Source organism: Biomphalaria glabrata, chromosome 16 (genome assembly GCF_947242115.1).
Source record: "Biomphalaria glabrata chromosome 16, xgBioGlab47.1, whole genome shotgun sequence".
Lineage (NCBI taxonomy): Eukaryota > Metazoa > Mollusca > Gastropoda > Planorbidae > Biomphalaria > Biomphalaria glabrata.
The window spans coordinates 32,036,325-32,056,023 of NC_074726.1; the positions used below are offsets into that span (position 1 = coordinate 32,036,325).

General features: G+C 34.3%; 1 long non-coding RNA gene across 15 annotated transcripts in view; it reads left to right on the forward strand.

Moving 5' to 3' along the window:
* The window catches only part of LOC129923276 (uncharacterized), a 42,713-nt gene that overhangs the window by 2,256 nt on the left and 20,758 nt on the right, over positions 1-19,699 (forward strand). For 4 of the 15 annotated variants that reach the window (XR_008775198.1, XR_008775206.1, XR_008775199.1 and 1 more), the window contains exons 2-14: positions 1,511-1,668; positions 4,703-4,893; positions 8,236-8,344; positions 8,994-9,110; positions 9,773-9,897; positions 12,380-12,490; positions 12,754-12,849; positions 13,713-13,835; positions 14,115-14,257; positions 15,567-15,629; positions 15,777-15,843; positions 16,074-16,180; positions 16,288-16,411. This is a non-coding gene — a long non-coding RNA (uncharacterized LOC129923276). Of the gene's footprint in view, positions 1-1,510; positions 1,669-3,817; positions 3,976-4,702; positions 4,894-7,035; positions 7,144-8,235; positions 8,345-8,993; positions 9,111-9,772; positions 9,898-10,913; positions 11,226-12,379; positions 12,491-12,753; positions 12,850-13,712; positions 13,836-14,114; positions 14,258-15,566; positions 15,630-15,776; positions 15,844-16,073; positions 16,181-16,287; positions 16,412-19,699 lie in introns of all 15 variants that reach the window. The other 11 variants (XR_008775202.1, XR_008775204.1, XR_008775203.1 and 8 more) reach the window with 11 other exon arrangements.

Genomic DNA, 19,699 nt, shown 5'->3' on the forward strand with positions numbered 1-19,699 from the left:
ATTTAGGCATTAATGTTAACTAAATTTTTGTTTTTTGTTTATTAATTTAATACCTTTCTGATACAGATGATCTTTTGTAGTATAGTACAGGTTAGGATAGCCATTCTTGCCTAAATAGCTGAATCCTCTATATTCTCTCTCTATAAATCTATCTAGTAGGTCTAGATCTAGGCATTTAACTACATTCAATGTACCAAGCTCACTACAAACATTTGCCCATTTATTCTCTATAAAAAAACAACAAACAAACAAACAAGTATAATATAAGATCATTAACATTGATGTCCAAAACTGGCTGTCTGAAATAAATTTGGGTAAGAAAATCGTAATTTAATTCAAACACCCTATTATTTTTGTTGTATAAAATAAAACAACTTGGCTTATGAATCAAATAAAACAGCTCCAAAAACAGAATAAAAAGTATTGCCGGGCTCATTAGCATAGACTTAGCCAACCAAAAAATATAGTCTTAACCCTAGGAAGAGGTAAAGTCATCCGGGTAACATAGGAAAAAACAAAAACCTGATATAGACATTTGAAATTCTTTTTTCTTACATAAAAAGACAGCTAAATGGAAGGAAATTGGGTCAGAATCATTGGAAATGGACATGCTAGTTTCATATTAAATATCAAAATAAAGATTTAATGACAACAAAAACAGCTAGTGTCCGAATTCATGTAATGTCCGTATTAAATAAACTACTCTATTAACTTTATATAATTATATTAGATCTATATTACATTATTAGTATATAGATTCTAGTTTCTAGATCTATCTCTCTCTATATATATTTATATCTCTAGATCTAGTATTTGTGGATGGCTGCCTGGTCGTGCGGTTTGCTCGCTGGACTGTCGTTCGGATTTATCGACGGTCGAGGGTTCAAACCCTGCCCGCTCCCATCCCCCGTCGTCCTGCGGGAGGTTTGGACTAGGAAGTAAACTATCTTCAACTCTGAAGGAACATCCGAATTATGTAAAACATTTTACAAACAAACAAACAAACATTTTGGACTGTCCTTTGAATTTATTGATGGTCATGGGCTCAAACCATGCCCGCTCCCATCCCTTGTCCTCCTGCAGGAGGTCTTCACGTCTGACCAAACTATGATATCTAGATCTATATGGTGACTATGACTATGAGTAAAGTAAGGGACAGTCTACTAGAGTCTAGATCTGAATCTAGATCAAGTATTACAGTAAGACTACAGTATTAGTGACAGTAAGAAAGCCAAAGTGCTGCCTGTAATCCTGTATTGTTGCATGATGTAGAATCTTAGTGCATCTAGAAATCCAGTCCATTCCTGTATGATTTATGTATATGATGATCAAGTCGTGTATATTTATCACATATATATGATGTCAAGATGATGAAATTTATCACTACATCTAGATCTTATTTAACCTATTTAATACAAAATAGTTATTTTGAAAGAAATACTGTTAAAAGACATAGTAAAATATGAATAGAGCAAATTTTTTTTTTTGTTTTAATGTCATTATTTTTCAGTCATTTTGCAGGAAACACTGTCCATCCATCCATCCCAATGGCACTACAGCCCATGGAGGGCTTTAGCTGGCTTCAACACATCCCTCCATTCAGATCTCTCCTTCGCCTTTTATCTCTGTCACTATCTGTGGGTCTTCATACAATTGATATATCTCATGGTAAGTACATGTCCTCCACCCTGTTTCATCTTGTATAGCACCATAGATTTTCCTAAGAATTTTTCGTTCCCAAGTATTTAGTATATTTTCGGTTGTCTTTGTCAGCGTTCAGGTCTCACTTGCATACACTGCAGCTGGTCTTATGGTTTTGTATATTATTTTCTTTGGTTTCTCTTGATATTGTTTTGTTCTTAAGTAAATGATGGGTGCTATAAAATGCTCTGTTGCCTCCTGCTATTCTTTCCTTTATTTCTGTTAGTAGGCCATTTTTTAAATCAATTATACTTCCTAGATATTTGAATGCTTTGACATTTTCAAATTTGTGATTTATGATTTTAATATATGGTCCTATCTTTTTGATTGTCTCTTGTCATTGCGATGTACTTGGGTTTACTGTCATTGACCTCAAGTCCTGCTGGTCTTCTAGTTGTGTGAAAAAACTAGCAATGTCAGAGGTTTCTTTTACCCAATAAGGCAATGTCATCGGCATAAGCAAGGTATTGTAGAGGTTAGTTGTATATCGTCCCTGTTGGTTGTGGACCCATATTTTCTCTCCTGAAGTATTTAAAAAGTTAGTAATATTTCCCCTCGTGTTTATGTGTATATTTCTTATAACTCTCCAGTGTCAAATTGAAAAGCATGCAAGTTCAACTTATTTCTGCTGTAATTTGATCCTCTCCTGGTGCTTTGTGATTCTTCATGGTCCTAATTATTTCTGATGTTTCAATGAGTGTTGGTACACTAAGGGATCTGGTCCTCCAATGTGGCAGTTCATATTCTCCATTGTCCCCTCAAAGTATTCAGCCCATTCCACAATCAAATAATTCAAATAATTAAACCGTCTTACTAGAAATAGTTTTACCTTTCAGCAAAGGAAAATGTCAAAATCTGTTTTCACTTGCTTGCCTGGAAAAATGGGAAAGTTTTGTTTGAAAAGATTTAGCATTCACATACATTTCATGTGCAATACCTCCGAAGAAAAAAAAAGTTTGAGTCTTCCACTCTTCATTAGAAATATTAGTAGCAAAGTCATAGTCAATGTCCTTCAAGGAACGTAACAATTTCTTCCTTGAGATCCAATATTCTACTCAATATCTTGTCCATGTTAAGCCAGCAGACACTACTGTGGTACCGATCATTGGAATGTTTTATTTCCAAATCTTCAAGTACTTCTCTGAGTTTCAATCTTTGACTGGATCTTTAAAATATTGCAAATAAGAATTTACGCTAGGTTTAGTTTAGGCTTTTTAGAATGATGTGTAGAGACTATTTCTTTCACCTCTTCATCATAACTGATAAGAATCAGAAATTTCAATAATTTATATAGATATTTAAAAGTAGTTATTTTTTATATATTTGCATTCTTTATATGTATAATCTATGAGCTCACCTAATTTCTGTAGGTATGCGCAGGTCGCATAAAACAGTTAGGCGGGTCTCATGTGGCCTGTGGGCCGTAATTTGCACACTTCTGATCTAGCATATCCGATCCATGTCTCTTATCTATGAGTATATGATCTATTTGATTCTGGGTGTTAAATCGAGTGAGATCCAGGTTACCTTGTGAATACTCTCATGTTAAAATTTAGTGTTGCAGATAGACATTCCTTTTCCTGATGCAAAATTCACTAATCTTATGCCATTATTGTTGGACTATTCATGTAAGCTTTCTTTGCCAATTGTTGGCCTGTATGCTGGTTCTTTTCCAATTTTTGCATTAAAATCTCCTAGGATTTATTTTGATGTTATGCTTTGGTGCTTCATCATAAATTCTTTCCAGTCCATCATAGAAGGCTTCTTTTTTGTTATCATCTGCATCTTCAGTAGGGGTATGGACATTGATGAATAATATGTTGAAGAATTTTCCTCTCAAACGTAGTGAGCAGAGTCTATCACTTACAGGTTTAAGTCCAATGACATTACCTGCCATTTTCTTTTTACAGCAAAACCTGTACCTAAGTTAATGCTTCCACCACTATAAAATATAGTATACTCCTTAGTTCTGAGAATGTTTTTCCACCTGGTTTCCTGTATGGCTACAAGAGGTATCCTTTATTTCTTTAACACTTCAGTAAGTTGGGCTAGCGCACCTGCTCTATAAAGGCTTTGCACGTTCCATGTTGCAAAACAAAAATCATGTCTTTTCCAGGCCAAGGCTGTTTTCCTTTGAGATCTGTCCAGGTTTTCTTGTGAGTAGAAGCTTTCAGGACAGTATTTGTTTTTTATATGACAAAGTAGTTAGCCCTGCGCACAACCTTCTGGGGGACTGCCCCTTTCATCTCTCTGGATAGCTGCCTTTATTTTCGGGTAAGGTGCCATAGCCTTTGTTGATCCCTCCACTAATTTCTCACAATTTATTGAATTAGAATTAGAATTAGAAAAAGCTGAAAAGAAAGAGAGGGATAAACTAGAAACATATATTGGGGAATAAGAGAAAGAGATGAAAGAGCAGCTCAACGAGCTCATCAAAAAGAATTAAAAGACTTAGAACTCAAACAAAAACAATTAGAAACCAAACAAAAAGAAAGTGAGGAATGGATAGAATTAGCAAAAGTAGAAGCAGTCAAAGTAAACCCTAATATATCGACCCAACAAACATCTCCAAATTCCATAACTTTAACATCAAAGAGGAAACTCTTGAAAATTACTTGGATCAATTTGAACACATAGCATCAACCTACACAATGTTTAGTGAAGAAATGGCAAAACAATTATTATTTTGTCGGGAGAATCTTCTCTCGATATTAATTGGAAAAAGGCTTAGAGTCCACTAAACTCTAATGCCTACCTTATATGGGTTGCCTAAATCAGCAAGGGAAACCAATGACTTAGCAGAGTAATCTGAGTTTAAGGCAATAAGAAACAGTCGTAATAAATATAGTTTGTTAAGATGTTGACCATTTGTCTATATTTCAAAAGAAATTGGACTGAAAACTTGATTAGTTGTAAAGAAAAAATTTAACCCAAGAAACTTAAAAATGTTTAATTCAGCTATCAGAATGCTTAACCTTATATATCTTTTTTTTTTTTCAAGAATAGAGATGTAATTCTGCTGTGTCCCCGTGAGTTGGAAACCAGTAAGCAAGTCTTCTAATAGAGGTCTGATAGAGTCATGTACATCAAGCGATCAGCACTAAAAGATGTGGACCTGATGTGGTGTCAAGCTGATGAAGCTTTTGCTTTCTTCTTTTGGCTGTTCGTTTAACACAAGACAAAGCACAGACTGTAAGATTTTTTTCCATTTTATGTTAGATTTTTGTTTTAAATTTCTTTTTAAGATTAACTTCATGTTTCTTCACTTAACCTCATGTTCTTCATCGTTCTCATTGTTATGTTGGAGTGTTCATATGACTAGACCAATACATGAGATGAACTGCGCAGTGGTTTCCAAATCAGGGAGCACTCCATATAGTTTTCTTTCTATTGGGGTGATTTGGGGCCAATGTCTTATACAGGCCTCTTGGTAGAGAGAGCAGTTTTGGAGGACGTGGTCGGCATTTTCTGGTGATACTCCACATGGGCAGATTTCACTGGTTCCAATTTTGAGCTTCCGGAACATGTGTTGTCGCATTCTGTTGTGTCCGGTCCTGAGTCGAAAGATTAGACGTTGGTCTTGTCGGGATAGCTTATAGTAAGCATCATCTTTCTTGTGATTTGGATGGGAGCTCGTCCATTTCTCATTTATTTTATCTACAATTAATTTCTTCATTTCTTCTGGATAGAGTGCAGAGTTTACTTGTGAGTTTGTTCTCCCACTCTTGGCGAGTGTGTCAGCCTTCTCATTTCGGTTCTTGATCATTTTTTCTGCCATTTTACCAATGTTGGATGTTAGAGAAATTGGTCTATAACTTTTTGAGTCTCCAGGTGGTTTATTTTTCTTTAAAATGGGTATTATGTTTGCGGTTCTCCATTCCTGTGGTATGTCTCCAGTTTTCCATGTTTGGTTGATAAAGTTAAGTATACACTTTTGGGCCTGTGGTCCTAGTCCCTGAATCATTTCAGTTGTTATTTTATTGTTTCCAGGGGATTTTCTTGACTTGAGGCTTGAGGGCAGTATTGAGTTCATGTAGAGTGAAGGGAGTGTCAAAGATCTGACAGTTGACTGTTGGAGCTTTTTCTTCTTTCTTTAAGATATTACTGAAGGCCTGGTCCAGTTGTTTTCTTGGCTTTGACTTGTTAATGCTGGCAAAATATTTATTGAAGGTTTCAGCCTTTTTAAGGTTTTCTGTTATTATGTCGTCAGTGCCTTTTATAGGTTGGGGGTTTGTTATTTGTTTCTTTCCTGTTAACCGGTGCAGAAGGGTCCAGGCCTTTCGACCATCCTTGTTTAGATCTAGTTGTTCGCATGTTGTGGTCCACTTTTTCTTTTTTTCTGTTTTAATTTTGTATCTTATAAGCCCTGTCAATTTGTTGTACGTTGTCTTGTTCTCTCTAGTAGGTTTTTTTTCTATAGTCTTCCTGGCCATGTTTCTTTCTTTTACTAATTTATCTAATTCAGGTGTCCAAAAAGGTTTGTATTTCTTAACTTGGCCTTGAGGGATGTGTTTTTTTGCTGCTTGTAAGATGTTGGAGACTATAGTTGTGTAGGTTGAATTGACGTCTGTCTCAATTATGCTTGATAGTCTTGTGTCTTTTTCTTGTGAAAAACCTGTCCAGTTAGCTTTTTTATAGTTCCATCTAGTTGTTTTGTTGGATTGGTATCTACCTGGCATTCCAATATTGAGGAGTATAGGCCTGTGGTCACTACCTATGTCTTCAAGTACTGTTATTTTAGAAGAGTTGGTGATGTCTGTAGAGATAAAAGTTAGGTCAGGTCTGCTAGTTGTGTTGTGTGCTCTGTGGAGGAAAGTTGGAGGTGAAGTTTTGTTTTGCAGAAGTTGTAGGTTAGAGGCATTTGTTACATCCTATATTTCTTTGCCATGCTTTTTGTAGTGTGGGTAGCCTAGGGAAGGTGTGTGTGCATTGATGTTGTCAGCTATTATTGTCCTTGTGTAGTGTGGTAGTTGTATGTCTATTTCTGCTGTTGATGATGGTGGGCAATAGTAGTTTTTGATGTTGTTCCTCCTCTCCAAAGAAGTATTTCCTGCGTGTCGATGTCTGTATTGTTCTGTATTTGTTTTACTGTGGCTTGTGTGTTGTTTCTTAGGAGGGTCATAATTCCCTGACATTTGGTGCAAAGGAATCTGTACTGTGTGTAGCCTGTGATGTTTATTTTTTTCTTGGGCAGTAGTGTTTCTTGCAATAGCGCTATGTGTATATCATGCTTCTTGAGTATGTGTTGGAGTTCTGTTGTCTTGTTTTGTAGGCCTAAGATGTTTAGTTGCAAAAGGTTTAGGTGTTTGCTGCTAGTCTGTTTTTTATTTCCAGTAGCTGACTTATCACAGGCAGTCCTGGAAGAAACTGACATGCGCAGACCTTTTATGAGGCGACGTCTGAGCTCGTATGGATTTTTCGTTAAATTCCTTGGCATTTAGTGTAGGCTGGCTGTTTCCTCAGGCTTTTTAAAAATCTATAAATATATATAGTCCCCGCATTTTAAGGGAGTTTTCGGTCTTGGCAATTTTCTCCAATACTGACATAAAAGGAAACATCTAGGTCTGAAGACTGTAACCGGAATATCCATGGGACAAGGTGGGGTTGGCCAATGGTCCATTCTCCGCCATCCATAGAGCTCTCCAAATGGAACTTTTCTGCAGTAGAAAGCTTAAAGTGGACTGTGCCCTGGGTATGCCCTGTGGAATTGTCACATCCTGGATCCAGGCCCCTTTACGATATCACATTCACCAGATCCAGAAAAAAAACACTTCATGATGGCTTTATATATAGTATTAGAATGTAGTGAGACAAGGACCTCTGTCTGGTGTAGTGCAATCCAGACCTCCGTCAAAAAGCACCTAGAGGGGGGGAAGGTCCACTATTATTCACTTAGAAAAATGCAAGTGGAAAGGCAGTGGGGTTATTTATTTCTCTTGGTCATTTCCAAGCCCCGATACCCACACGGGGGAGTATCGCCACAGAGTGGAGGTTTGGAGAGTTTTCCTTCTCCTAGATGGGTTGCATTATTTAGGCTGACGTGCCCCATCAACACGAAGCTAAACTGGTTTTGAGGCGCCAGTGTTCCGCCTTTCATCCTTTCTCCTGTCAGTTTGTAACAACACATAAAAAAGGAAAGTTCCCCTTTCAGACCTTGTGGTCTATAGGACAGATGATATAAAGGTCATCTGTTTCTGTGGCCTATTGTAAGTGAGGGTGTCATGTGGCCAGCACAATGACCAACCGCCTTTACTTTTCCCCAATTAAAATTAAATGTAGCCAATAATCATTTAACTCTTTGGTTAATTATGTTTTGTTAAGGACAATGAATAATAGTGCTATGTTTCAACTTGATCTGAGTATGGGAAGTGGGAGAATAACATGTACACAATTTTTATCAAAAAGTCAGTCAGACTTGATAAAAGCTTTATAAAAAGTATATTGATATAGACTAGTTTAGGTAACCAAGTGAGCTAAAAGATAAACAAAAATTGTGATGTTTGTGACTCATGGAGTTTTTATTTGTATTTTAAGGATCGTCATACCATTTTAAGATCCTGGGATGTGAAAGACTTTGCACCGGACTGTCGTCAGTATCTTTACCTCTTCCATGCCGGCAATAAAATACATCTGAAACTTGTTGGTAAATATTTATTTTTTATTATATTGCTCTAGATCTAGATCCTAGAGGCTTTTTTTGCAGTCTGTAAATGTTTATTTTTAATTTTCAAACATTAATATAAAAATAATTTTTTGTTTTATTATAATTGCTTTGTGCTATATTATAAACAAAAAATTTATAAAAGTCTAATCAAAGCATTCTTTTCACCCCGAATGGCAAAAAAAAATTAATTCCATCTAAACGTGGAAAATAATTCAGGATTCAAAGAGTTCTAATGGGTACCTGACTTTAGTTAGGGAATTGTAAAGGTGGTTGATCATTGTGTTGGCCACATGACACCCTCATTAACCATGGGCCACAGAAACAACATCTACCACATAGACCGCAAAGTCTGCAAGGGGAACTTAACATACATTTAATGCTTTACTTTTTGGTATAAACTTAAATTTGTTAGCTTCAACTAAATAATGACTTAAGGGGAGACTAACGCTCTGAAAACAATAAATTGGGAAAAAAAGATTTGAATGCTGGGACAAGAAGCCCCTGGATGAGGCTGCCAAGTGATTGGTTCAAATTTCACACAGTTCAGGCCAAACTCTTAGGCCCTTACTCAAATAGAGTAATGTTATTAATATATTTACATTTTGACATCAAAGTTTGTACTTCACAGATCATATTGTGCGTAAAGATGGGTTAGGTTAGATGAGTTCAGCTTTGCCTTGTTAGCCAACAACTGTCTGTATCCTGGACTGTCCACACTTGTATTATTGCTGGTACACTTTCAGCAGTAAGTTGACTTTAAAACATTCCTAAGTTATGACTGTTTTAGTTTTCAACTTCCTTTTAAAATAACTCTAGAACAAAATGGTGACAAAATGAGCCTTATAAACTCAAGAACCCTACATATAACAAATAATTTAAAAGTTTTTAAAAACAATTTTTCAAATTGAAAAAAAAAAAAAAGCTAAACATGTTCTCAGTGTGTTTTACAGCTCATTGCATTGCACTATTAGTTCATTCTAGATTTTTCTTTGTTTCTGGCATTCATCAAAACTGTATCTAAAACTACCAACTATGTCATTTCTTTTGGCAGCCCTGGAAAGGGTGGGTGCCTAATGTAAAGCTTGGCATTTCTTAAGATCAATAGAGAGGCAATAATGTTTGGGCAGCCCATGTTTTTAAAAAATCTAAAGCTAAGGAACTAAGCAGAAAGATGGTCAACAGATCTTTGTGGTGCCCCAATGGTCTAACATGCTAAAGGATAGGTAAATGTGATGAAGGAATGCAGCTTGGAAAAGAAATATTGTCTCTCTCAGCAGATGAAGATTAACAAACATTTCATTCTGAAATTGATTTAACATTTGTAATGTGTCTCTCTAACACCAGAATATAAAACTCTATAAGACTTGGAATAATCTAATTAGTTTCTTACTTCCAATGCCACACCAGGTGAGCCATGACAGCAGACGTATAGAAGGCATGCTGGGAATGAAATTCATCACATACAGCTGCAAAAAAGTATTTTCATTGGTAATTATGTGGGCTGCACAAGCCTCAGCTGATGCTCACCAAAGGTAAGTGTATGCAAGTATAGTTTTGTACATTGATACAATAGATAAGCAGTTTTTATGATTGCTTTATTATATTAAGCAGATCCCTTTAAAAAAAAGTTACTTCAAAATGTATTGGCCCATCAGTCATGTGAATAATAATGTTTTCATAGCCAAATGACATAATTATAAAAAAAAGTTCCCCTTTCAGACCATGGGGCTGATGATGTAAAGTTCATCTGTTTCTCTGGCCCATGGTTAAATAGGGTGTCATGAGGCCAGCACAACAACCAACCACTAAACCCAAAGATCCCAAAATTAGAAATTTGAGTCTTTGACAGGATTTGAACCCGGGACCCCTGGTTCAGATAGCTAAGTGCTTTACCACTCAGCTACTGCGCCTCCAATTAACAAAAGAGCGTAGTAGCAGAATTTTGTCTTGTTTTTCTAAGTACTATTCATGTGGCGTTGTTCTGAATACGTTGCATCTTTTGTCATCAAGTATACCTGCTAGCACGGCGTTGCAGTAGTCAAGGCGAGAGAGTATGAATGCCACAGCGGCGTTGTTCTGAATACATTGCATCTTGGCTATTTTGTCATCAGGTATACCTTCTAGCACGGCGTTGCAGTAGTCAAGGCGAGAGAGTATGAATGCCACAGCTAGCATTTTTGTTGACTCAACACATTTGGATCTACTAGTGGACCTCTTTTAATAGTTCATTTCACATAACACTTTTTCATTAATGTGGCTGTAGAAAGATGTTCCTTTCCTCATGTGTCCCAGGTTAAGGTGACATTTGGCATGCTTTTTTTTTCAGAACTGAGGCAAATCTTTTTCGCTGTCCATACCTTTCTTGGTTACCATTTCTTTACATAGTGTGTACATCTGGAACTGGTCGTGAATTGTCCATAAAAATAACACTTGGTATATGATTGTCCTGCAGGACCAAGCCAGCTCAGACGTCATTGTCTGAGGATTGTAAAGATATTTGGAAGACCAATTTTATCAAGTAACTTTATAAATGTTATAATATCATTAGCTCTTGGAAATCCTATGCCGAACTGGGAGTCGAACACTTAGTGAGGTTGTGACTGAACGTCGCATGAGGTTTGCGGGACATGTTCTACGTCAAAATGAATTACGCACACCAAGAGTTGCGATAACATGGAAGCCAAAACAAGGAAAGCGCAAACACGGACGTCCTCGTATTACCTGGCGACACACCTTCATGGAGGACCTCAGAACAGTGGACACCAGGTGGGAGGAGGCTTCAGACATTACCAGTGACAGATCATTATGGAGACAGCTTGCCGCTCAATGCGCCGAACGGCGCCGGAGGACCTATGTCTAAGTAAGTAAGCTCTTGATACCTCAACATCATCAGCAACTTACATCATTCAATAATTTTAGCTACATTTTATAACTTCAGCTATTAATGTTACTAAAATATAACATTATCAGCTATTGATGTAATTATATTGAAAGTTACCTACATCATGATATCAACAGTGATGTTATAATAATACAAGATACATCAGTATCTGGTCAGCATGAAAGAGAGATGAGTGCTGATGTTGGAAAGCCCAGCAATCACACATTTTATGTGCAGATTTTTCCTCAGTAATGGAGAGGTTAGTCCATATCAAATAGAGGGCAGTAGAGCTTCTCTATTCCATTTTTAAATGATTCTTGGCCTCCTTCAGTCATAAAGACAAAGGTTCATCTCATAGAACACTTTTTCAACTTAACAGTTTTATTCCATAAATCCATGGTGTTGTTTTTTCACTCTGCTCTATATGAAGCTTTTCAAAATCAACACCAATAGCATGGAGAAAAAAAGCAAAAGCACAGGATAGACCCTCATGGAAAGCAAGCATAACAGAAATGACCTGGATCACAGTTGAATATGATGCAATGTTTAGTGATCAAAAATACCAAGCCTGTGACTGCAGATGTGTATCTAGGATTTAGGACTGGCCTCTTAAGGCACATGAGTAGTTGCAAAGGGAAAAGATCATCTATTGAGATGTTAAAGGATGTAGACAGACAAGCTTCATCCACAACAATATTTCTTGCAACTTATAACATTTTTATCTTGCATATCTTTGTCACACTTATTATAAGATTACTCTCTAAACCACAATAGTACAAGTTGCCTTATTTACAATACTGTTTGCTTACTGTCAGAATACTAAAAATAGCCATCTATGTTGAAATATCACTAGCTAATGATAACTTATTATCCATGGTTAGATACCAACTTCATTATTTAAATAAGTACCTTCTATTCATCATACTCATTAAAATAGAGAGGCAGGATAATATTTAAAGAGTTTAAAAAAATGAACATTTTCTGGGATTTTTGAAAGTTATTAGGAAAAAAAATTACATACTACACACTTTCAGTGTCAGAACACTAAAGTCTGCAGAAACTGAAGTAAATCCTTTTTGTTTCAACTTACCTGTTTTATGCCATAAATCCATTTTTTTTTCACTCTGCTCTAGAATGTTGAGTCAGATATTGAAGCCAGAGCTTTGTATCTAAGTCAAAGACCACTAGTATTTGACAGTGTTTACAGAGGACAAGATGTCCCAGCTCAGTCCAAAATTCATAAAGTAAGTATAAATATTTATTAAATTATAAAAAAATTTTATGTATAGAATTAAATAAGCAAAGGGTTTACAATAGGTCTAGTGCAAGATACATTCTAGGATAACAAATCTATATACCAGTGATTATAGGCAGAAGAAAGTCAGTATACCATTGTTCTTAGAGGAAAACTTTAAAGACCAGCTCCTACAAATAAATAATATTTGCTACTTTGTCAAAATGTGTTTAAAAAGAAAATTTGTTTACAATTTCTTTCTGTTCTAATTAGGACTGTGTCTCAGCGAAGCATAAGAGTTGGTCTTGGATTCAAACAGTCAATGAATGTTTAGGCATTCATAGTGAAAATACTGCTAACTATCATCAGGTAAATATTATTCCTTTTCCTTTGTGAAATTTTGTGTATTAGAAATTGCTAGCTAGAATCAAAAGTTATTGATTCTCAGTAAATAATTGTGTAGTAAATTTTCACCCAGCCAACATAGATTAAAAATAAAAATAAGTATTTCAAGACTTTCATCTTATATAGAACCAGAGAAATAGAAAAAAAATATGGTAAAAGAAACATTTAAAATGCAATATTATGAAATGAGCTGGGCTCAAAACTGGTCATTGGAAAATGCAGAAAACTAAAGTGAAATCTAATTAGAAGCAGTAGACCAAGTGAAACATTATTACAAGAAGTAAATGAAACTGACACTAAAGTTTGAGTAGTTAACCAAAGTGTCAATAGCTGTAGAAGTGGACAACCAGATGACAGTTTAATACAGGCAGAAAACCAAAATTGCATGCCAATTTTAATACTAAATCAAACATCTCAGTACAATCAGTAAGACATGCATGAAACCAGGTCTATGTCTACAATAATTGCATCTTAATTGTACCAAGATGCTCTGATATTTTGACCATGATGTTCTTATAGATGTAGTATAATGATAAGACATTTCTATTCTTATGTTCTGTAAGTTCTACCATGATGTTCTGATAGAAGTACCTTAATGATTAGGCATTTCTATTCTAATGTTCTGAATGTTGTACCATGATGTTCTGATAGAAATACCTTAATGATTAGGCATTTCTATTCTAATGCTCTGAATGTTGTACCATGATGTTCTGATAGAAGTACCTTAATGATTAGACATTTCTACTCTAATGTTCTGAATGTTCTACCATGATGTTCTGATAGAAGTACCGTAATGATTAGACCTTTCTATTCTAATGTTCTCAAAGCTCTACCATGATGTTTGCCACCTGGAAGAAGACATGCTTTCATTCTTGCTTTGGATGGACAGTTCAACAGTCAGAGCTCAAGTCAAGACTCAAGATCCTGATGTCATGTTAAAACATTTCAGAGTAAGATTATTTATCATTCAGCTTTATTTAGATTTAGATTATATATCATAAACAAAACACAATTATTTTTTTTCATTTTGTAGTTCAAGATTATGTCCTTTTTTTAATTACTTTTTTTTATATTCAGAGCAACATATTTCATGTTAAGATTACTCTTTAGCAAAATTGTACAGGTTTTTTACAGCACTAGAGAAGGTTTAATAAATATAAAGAAAGAAAGTGTCAGATGCTGATGCACAAATAGGAAAATAATTCTTTTGCTAATAATTTTTATTTCAGTTAATAAACAATTGTTGGACTATCAGGGCTAGTTAGATCTTCTCACAGAGCGAAGTTGAGATATTCACCCAGTTCATCACCGCCAAGAACTGCCAGAATGGCATTTGAAGGCTAGAGCTCTTGTCCAATATCAGCACAAACATGTGAGTTTGCCATGGGACTTTTTCATTCAGTTTCCTTGTATGAATCTTTATTATTCTGTAGGAGAACCAAATTGTTAAAGTTGCATCTATAATTGTTCTGTATAGCTGTGTCTATAAACTAAAGCCAGTTATCATCATTGAATTGTTTAGACGATTTTTTCAATGGTTAACCAGATAGTTGCTAATATCAACCTGATCTTGTACAATGAAAATTCTACAGCTACAAAGGACTTGTTTGAAGTCTTATGACCTTTGATGCACTTAAACTGTTAAATGGCACAAGAGTGATCAAAGCTAGGGCCAATTATGTCTTTGTCATTTATCTTTTGTACATTCTTTGAAGTTCTACAAGAACATTCCCTAAAAGACACAATGATTTAGCCACTGTTCAAAGATTTATTTTCATGTCTGTTAAACAAATTTTTTTCTTTGTAGTGACATATTTTATTATAAGATAAGATTAGATAATTTTATTGATCCAATCAAATAGAAATTCAGTTTGACTACAGTTTACAGTTGACAACATCAGCGTAACTACTGTACAATAACATTATAGATGAAAAATTCGAACAACATTCACACACGAAACACAGCGCTTTATAAATTTGACTTCTATGTACTTCTCGATGACGACAGCTGATCTTGTAACACTCCGACCGAAAGTGGGATAAAGGAATTTTTAAATCTTTCTGTTTTAGTCCTAATGGAAATGAGATGACCACTTCATTCAGATCTTATGTAACAGGGATTTAATGGGTGCAGGTTGTCCTTATTTCTTCATTCCCAATTAAAAGTCAGTCTGTTTTTGAAACAAAAATAAAAATATTATTCTCATTTAAACATACAACTGTTGTTATCAAAGATCTTGTTCTTTTTCATCATTCCAAATTGAGTTTCCTTGATTTTAAATTATCAGACAAAGTTAGGTGCAATAATTGTCTTGTTCCTGTTTGTTCATGAAATAGTTGGGAGCTTATCCATATATCTTGTGTTAGGACTTGTCCCTGGTCCATGTGTACCAACATCATATCATAGTCACAGTTTTAAAATGCTTGAAATAAAGTTCATCCAAAGACCAAAATAATAAATAACCAGACAATATTTAAATTTGGAAAGCCTCATAAGGAATTGTGTGAAATGAAATATCTTAATTGTAATATAAAAAAAAATGTTCCAAAAAGGTTTGATGTCACTTAGATCACATGGTACCAGAGCCGGTTTAATTAATGATTAGTGGTAGCTAAGTCTTCTTAATGTGGTTGTATTTGTTGGGATTAATAGTAAAGATTTTTGTTTCTTATACATTCAGGTGTCATTAGCAAAAGGGGACTTTGTCAAGATTTTGGAAAATTTTGATGCTGAAAGATGGAAGGTAATTTTTGTAATTTTTTTCAGTATAAATCTAATTCATTAGCGATTATCAATATAGTCTTCTTATAAATATAACAGCCTAAGTGAAATCTTGGCCTAAACTGTTAATACTATCTCATCTTCTGTGTGTTTCATATCAAAATTTTAGATGGAATAGAAAGTGAAGTCCCTGCTATTGTGTTGGTCATTCCTTCCTGCTTCCAACAGATTGATAAGTAAGTGGATGAATGTTTACATGTTAGTGAAATTAAAACTAGTTGTAAAGTAGGTCAAGTTACAAAATGATTTTTATTTTCTATCCACAAACCTAAATCCTTTGTGAAGTAGCTCTAATAATCTCTTATTATTAAAGATTCACACTTTCATTGAAATACTGTCTATTGATTAGTATGCACTTTCAATGAAGTCATTTTCTAATCTTTTGTTTTGTCTTTGTTGATTTTAGATTAGGAGAACAAATCAAGGTCAATAGTTCTATTGATTGCTGCTGATAAATGGTCACATTTAATCCAGTTTTTAAGTGCTGCTATTTCCCAGACACAGTCCAAAGATGTAAGTACACAGTTGGAATAGGGAGTTATTTATCTATTAATCATCTTTTTTTTTTATTTCTGTATGTGGTAAAAGCTCATAAAATAATATTTTGTTATTATTCATAGTTATGTTTTTCCTGCTGAAGATGATGAATGAGGCAGCAGACATCTTGAAAGGAGCTGATTTCGAGTTCCTTCAACAGTCTTTTCATTTTATTTAGGAAGAAGCTCATCAGTCACTTCAAACCAGGTACAATAAGCAGTAATGTTTGTACTGTAGATATTAGGAATTAGTGTTGCAAACAGAAAGAGATTAATTTTTTCCTTCTCATGATTAAATTATTCTTACCATAATAATAATAATAATAATAATGTTTTAATCTGAGGAAATGTGTTTTACATATGTTTACTGTATATTAGAGTGGGGGCAGGGCTGGGTGCGGAATGTGGTCATTGACAGAGCATGTCAAACACAGAGCAAAGAACCAAATCAATATGTGCTTGACATAATCCTGGGTGACATGCTTGCAAATGTCACTTATCAGAAAGACCTTTTTTTTTTTTGCGATAGAGATCATCTAATGATTATTTCACTTGGCACTGCATTGCTGCTAGGTGGAGTTGTCATATAAGAGTGCTACTGGTTCATGTCCTGGTCAGTGTTGTCATGTAGTTGGCTATATTTAATTCACCATGTTCTCTCGTTAATAAAATATGGTCCCTAGTGCTGGCTTTATTATTAAGTAATATGTATGCATTGATCATTATTTTAGCACTTAGCTTCATTTTTGTATTTAGAACTAAAAGTAGCTCATAAAAGCCCAAGGGCAATACAACAATTTTAACATCACAAAAGTGAGACTTCTAGATTATATTAAAGAAGAGAAAAATTGGCTTCAGTAAATTCAGTTCATTTCAGTTTCTTTTTTCATTTCATTGTGAAGGAATTTTTCTTGTTAGTTTATATTGAGCCTTTCTAAAAGTATCATTTGTGCTTATTTGTTATAGGATTCAAGTTTATGATATATAACTGTTCAATTGTCTTAAGTGGATTTGTGTCTATTCTATACTAGTTCATAGATTCTCTGCTCTGAGAACCTCTATATTTAATATATACTATAAAAAAACTTTAAAATCATGTTTTGAAAATAGGTTTGTGTGTAGGAAAAAAACTGTTTGCATACTACATAAAGAAAAATTTGGTTTCAAAGGCAAAATTAGTTTATTAGGAATACAGTATAGAATCTTGAATCAATTCTTTAATTGTGGTCTTAGTTTTTGAGATCTTAAATAACAGACTGCACAAAACAAATTATTGAATTAGTTCATATTTCCTAACTTAAAGCTAAAGTATGCAAGAACTTTTTATTTTTAAATGCCATGGGTGCATGGAACAGCTTGCACTAATTTGAAAATGTGTTATGAATACAGTTTAAATCAGTAATGAACAACTATATTTCCATGTACATATGTTTTTTTTTAAAGAATTATTTGAAAAATAAAAATTAAGTTGTTACCAAGTCCATATATCCAAAATTAATGTGACTTGATCTCTAACACAAATTTGTTCTTATTTAGGTGATGATGGAGTCATAAACAGTAGGATACAGAGGTGGAACAAAACTGGAGCTTTAGTTTGTTTGTTTGTAGTAAGTCATTTTTCTTTTTTTGAAGTCATTTCGTTGCGACAAATCAACTAATTTGTTTGATTTTTTTTTTTAAGAAAAAGTTGGTTTTTGAGTTTTGTCAACACAAGTCAGTTACTTTAAAGCTGTAATTCTCTCTACTGTACAACAGTATTTCTGGTTTAAGGCATGCAATACAATTTTGGGTTATTTCTTGTCTAGGAACTTGGCGTCTACTCCAGACATTATTCTGAAGAACACTCAAGTAAAAGAAAAGAAGAAATGTTAAAGGTTAAGGACCTGGTCTCCAATCATAGTTACACTTCAAAAGCTTTAATTTGAAAGGTCAGTACTTAGTGATGGGAACTAAACTAAATTTAAAAAGTTAAACTAAAACTAAGTTTCAACTAACAAAAAGTAGTTAAACTAAAAGTTTATCATGAATTTCAAAATGTAGTTAAACTAAACTAAAGATTAATCATACCATACAAACCTTTTCATAACTTTGGGGGGGCGGGATCTAGACCTATCTAAAATCATTCGACTCTATGCCTGCAGCTTGAACTAATTCTTTTAACATTGTAGAGCATAATAACATCAGTATTGAGGAAGATGTTTCTTACATAAACGTTAATGCACAATAAAATTTAAAAAAAAAGATGTCTAAATAAATATGTGCGCTTGTATATTTGCCTTGAATTAAAACCTTTACCTGGTACTTTTACAAAAAAAATTATATTAACTTATTATTATACCGGTAAAGTTTAAAATCTCATTAAATAACAGATTTAGAATTTCAGATTTAGATCTAGTAACGAAAGATATAGAAACAAAATTTTGGAGTGTTATTTTCTTGTCTGACCACTCAAAAACACTATTGCATAACCGTTAAAAGTGTGCATAGAAAAAACCATGGGGTGGTCTTGTCACTATGGGCCGCACACTGCAGTACACTAGACCTACATGTGTCTATGTCTATCTGATCAGGTTGTCAAAATCACTGTCTGTTTACTTTTTGGGCAGGAAGGGTGTGTACAAATTTCAGTGTAAAGATAGATCTACGAACATGCTTGACTAAACATGGGCCAGTGTGTTATTTTCTTGTTTGACCACTCAACATTAAGCAAACACAATTGCATAACGTGCAATGAAAAAAAAAAAACAGGGTAGTCTTGTAGTATCATTGACTACACATGTACAGTACACTAGGCCTACAGACTGTTAAAATCAGTCGGACACAGTCTATTTACTTTTTGGTCTGGGAGGGTATGGATTAGGATGTTGTTTTTTTCTAGAGTTCATTATGCTAATGCTTTTAGATCTATAATTGAGACATAGATCTCAATAATAAGTCTTAAGACTAGAATCTATTATATGTCTCTGCTTCATCAAAGGTTTAAGCTATAAAAAGGTTGTACTTGATGTTCCTGCAGAGAATGAATTGACTAAAACTACTAAATATTGACCTAACTCGCTAATCAGATTCCCACTATAAACAGAAATTAAACACCAGAACATGATTTTAGAAAAAACTCGGAACAACTCTATTCATAATATTGCATAAAAGCTTTTGGTAAACAAATGTTTAGCAACATTTAATACTACTGCTAGTTTCAAGTGCAGATATTGACTCACGGGTAACTTCTACTTTACCCTCTTCAAATGCAGACTGACAAAATAGTTGTTAACTGCATCACTCTTTGATAATCAAAGGTTGTTGATATCACAAGACCAGAAAACTGGGATGTGCTTTTCAACCGCTACTACATGTTGAAAATTTTACAAATTTTTATTAAACATTTTAGTTTGTAACTAAAAAAAAACTATGATTTTAACTAAACTATTTTTTTCTAGTTAAACTTTGGCCTTAATTAATTTGTTTTAGTTAAACTAAAAGTTTCTAGCTTTTTAAT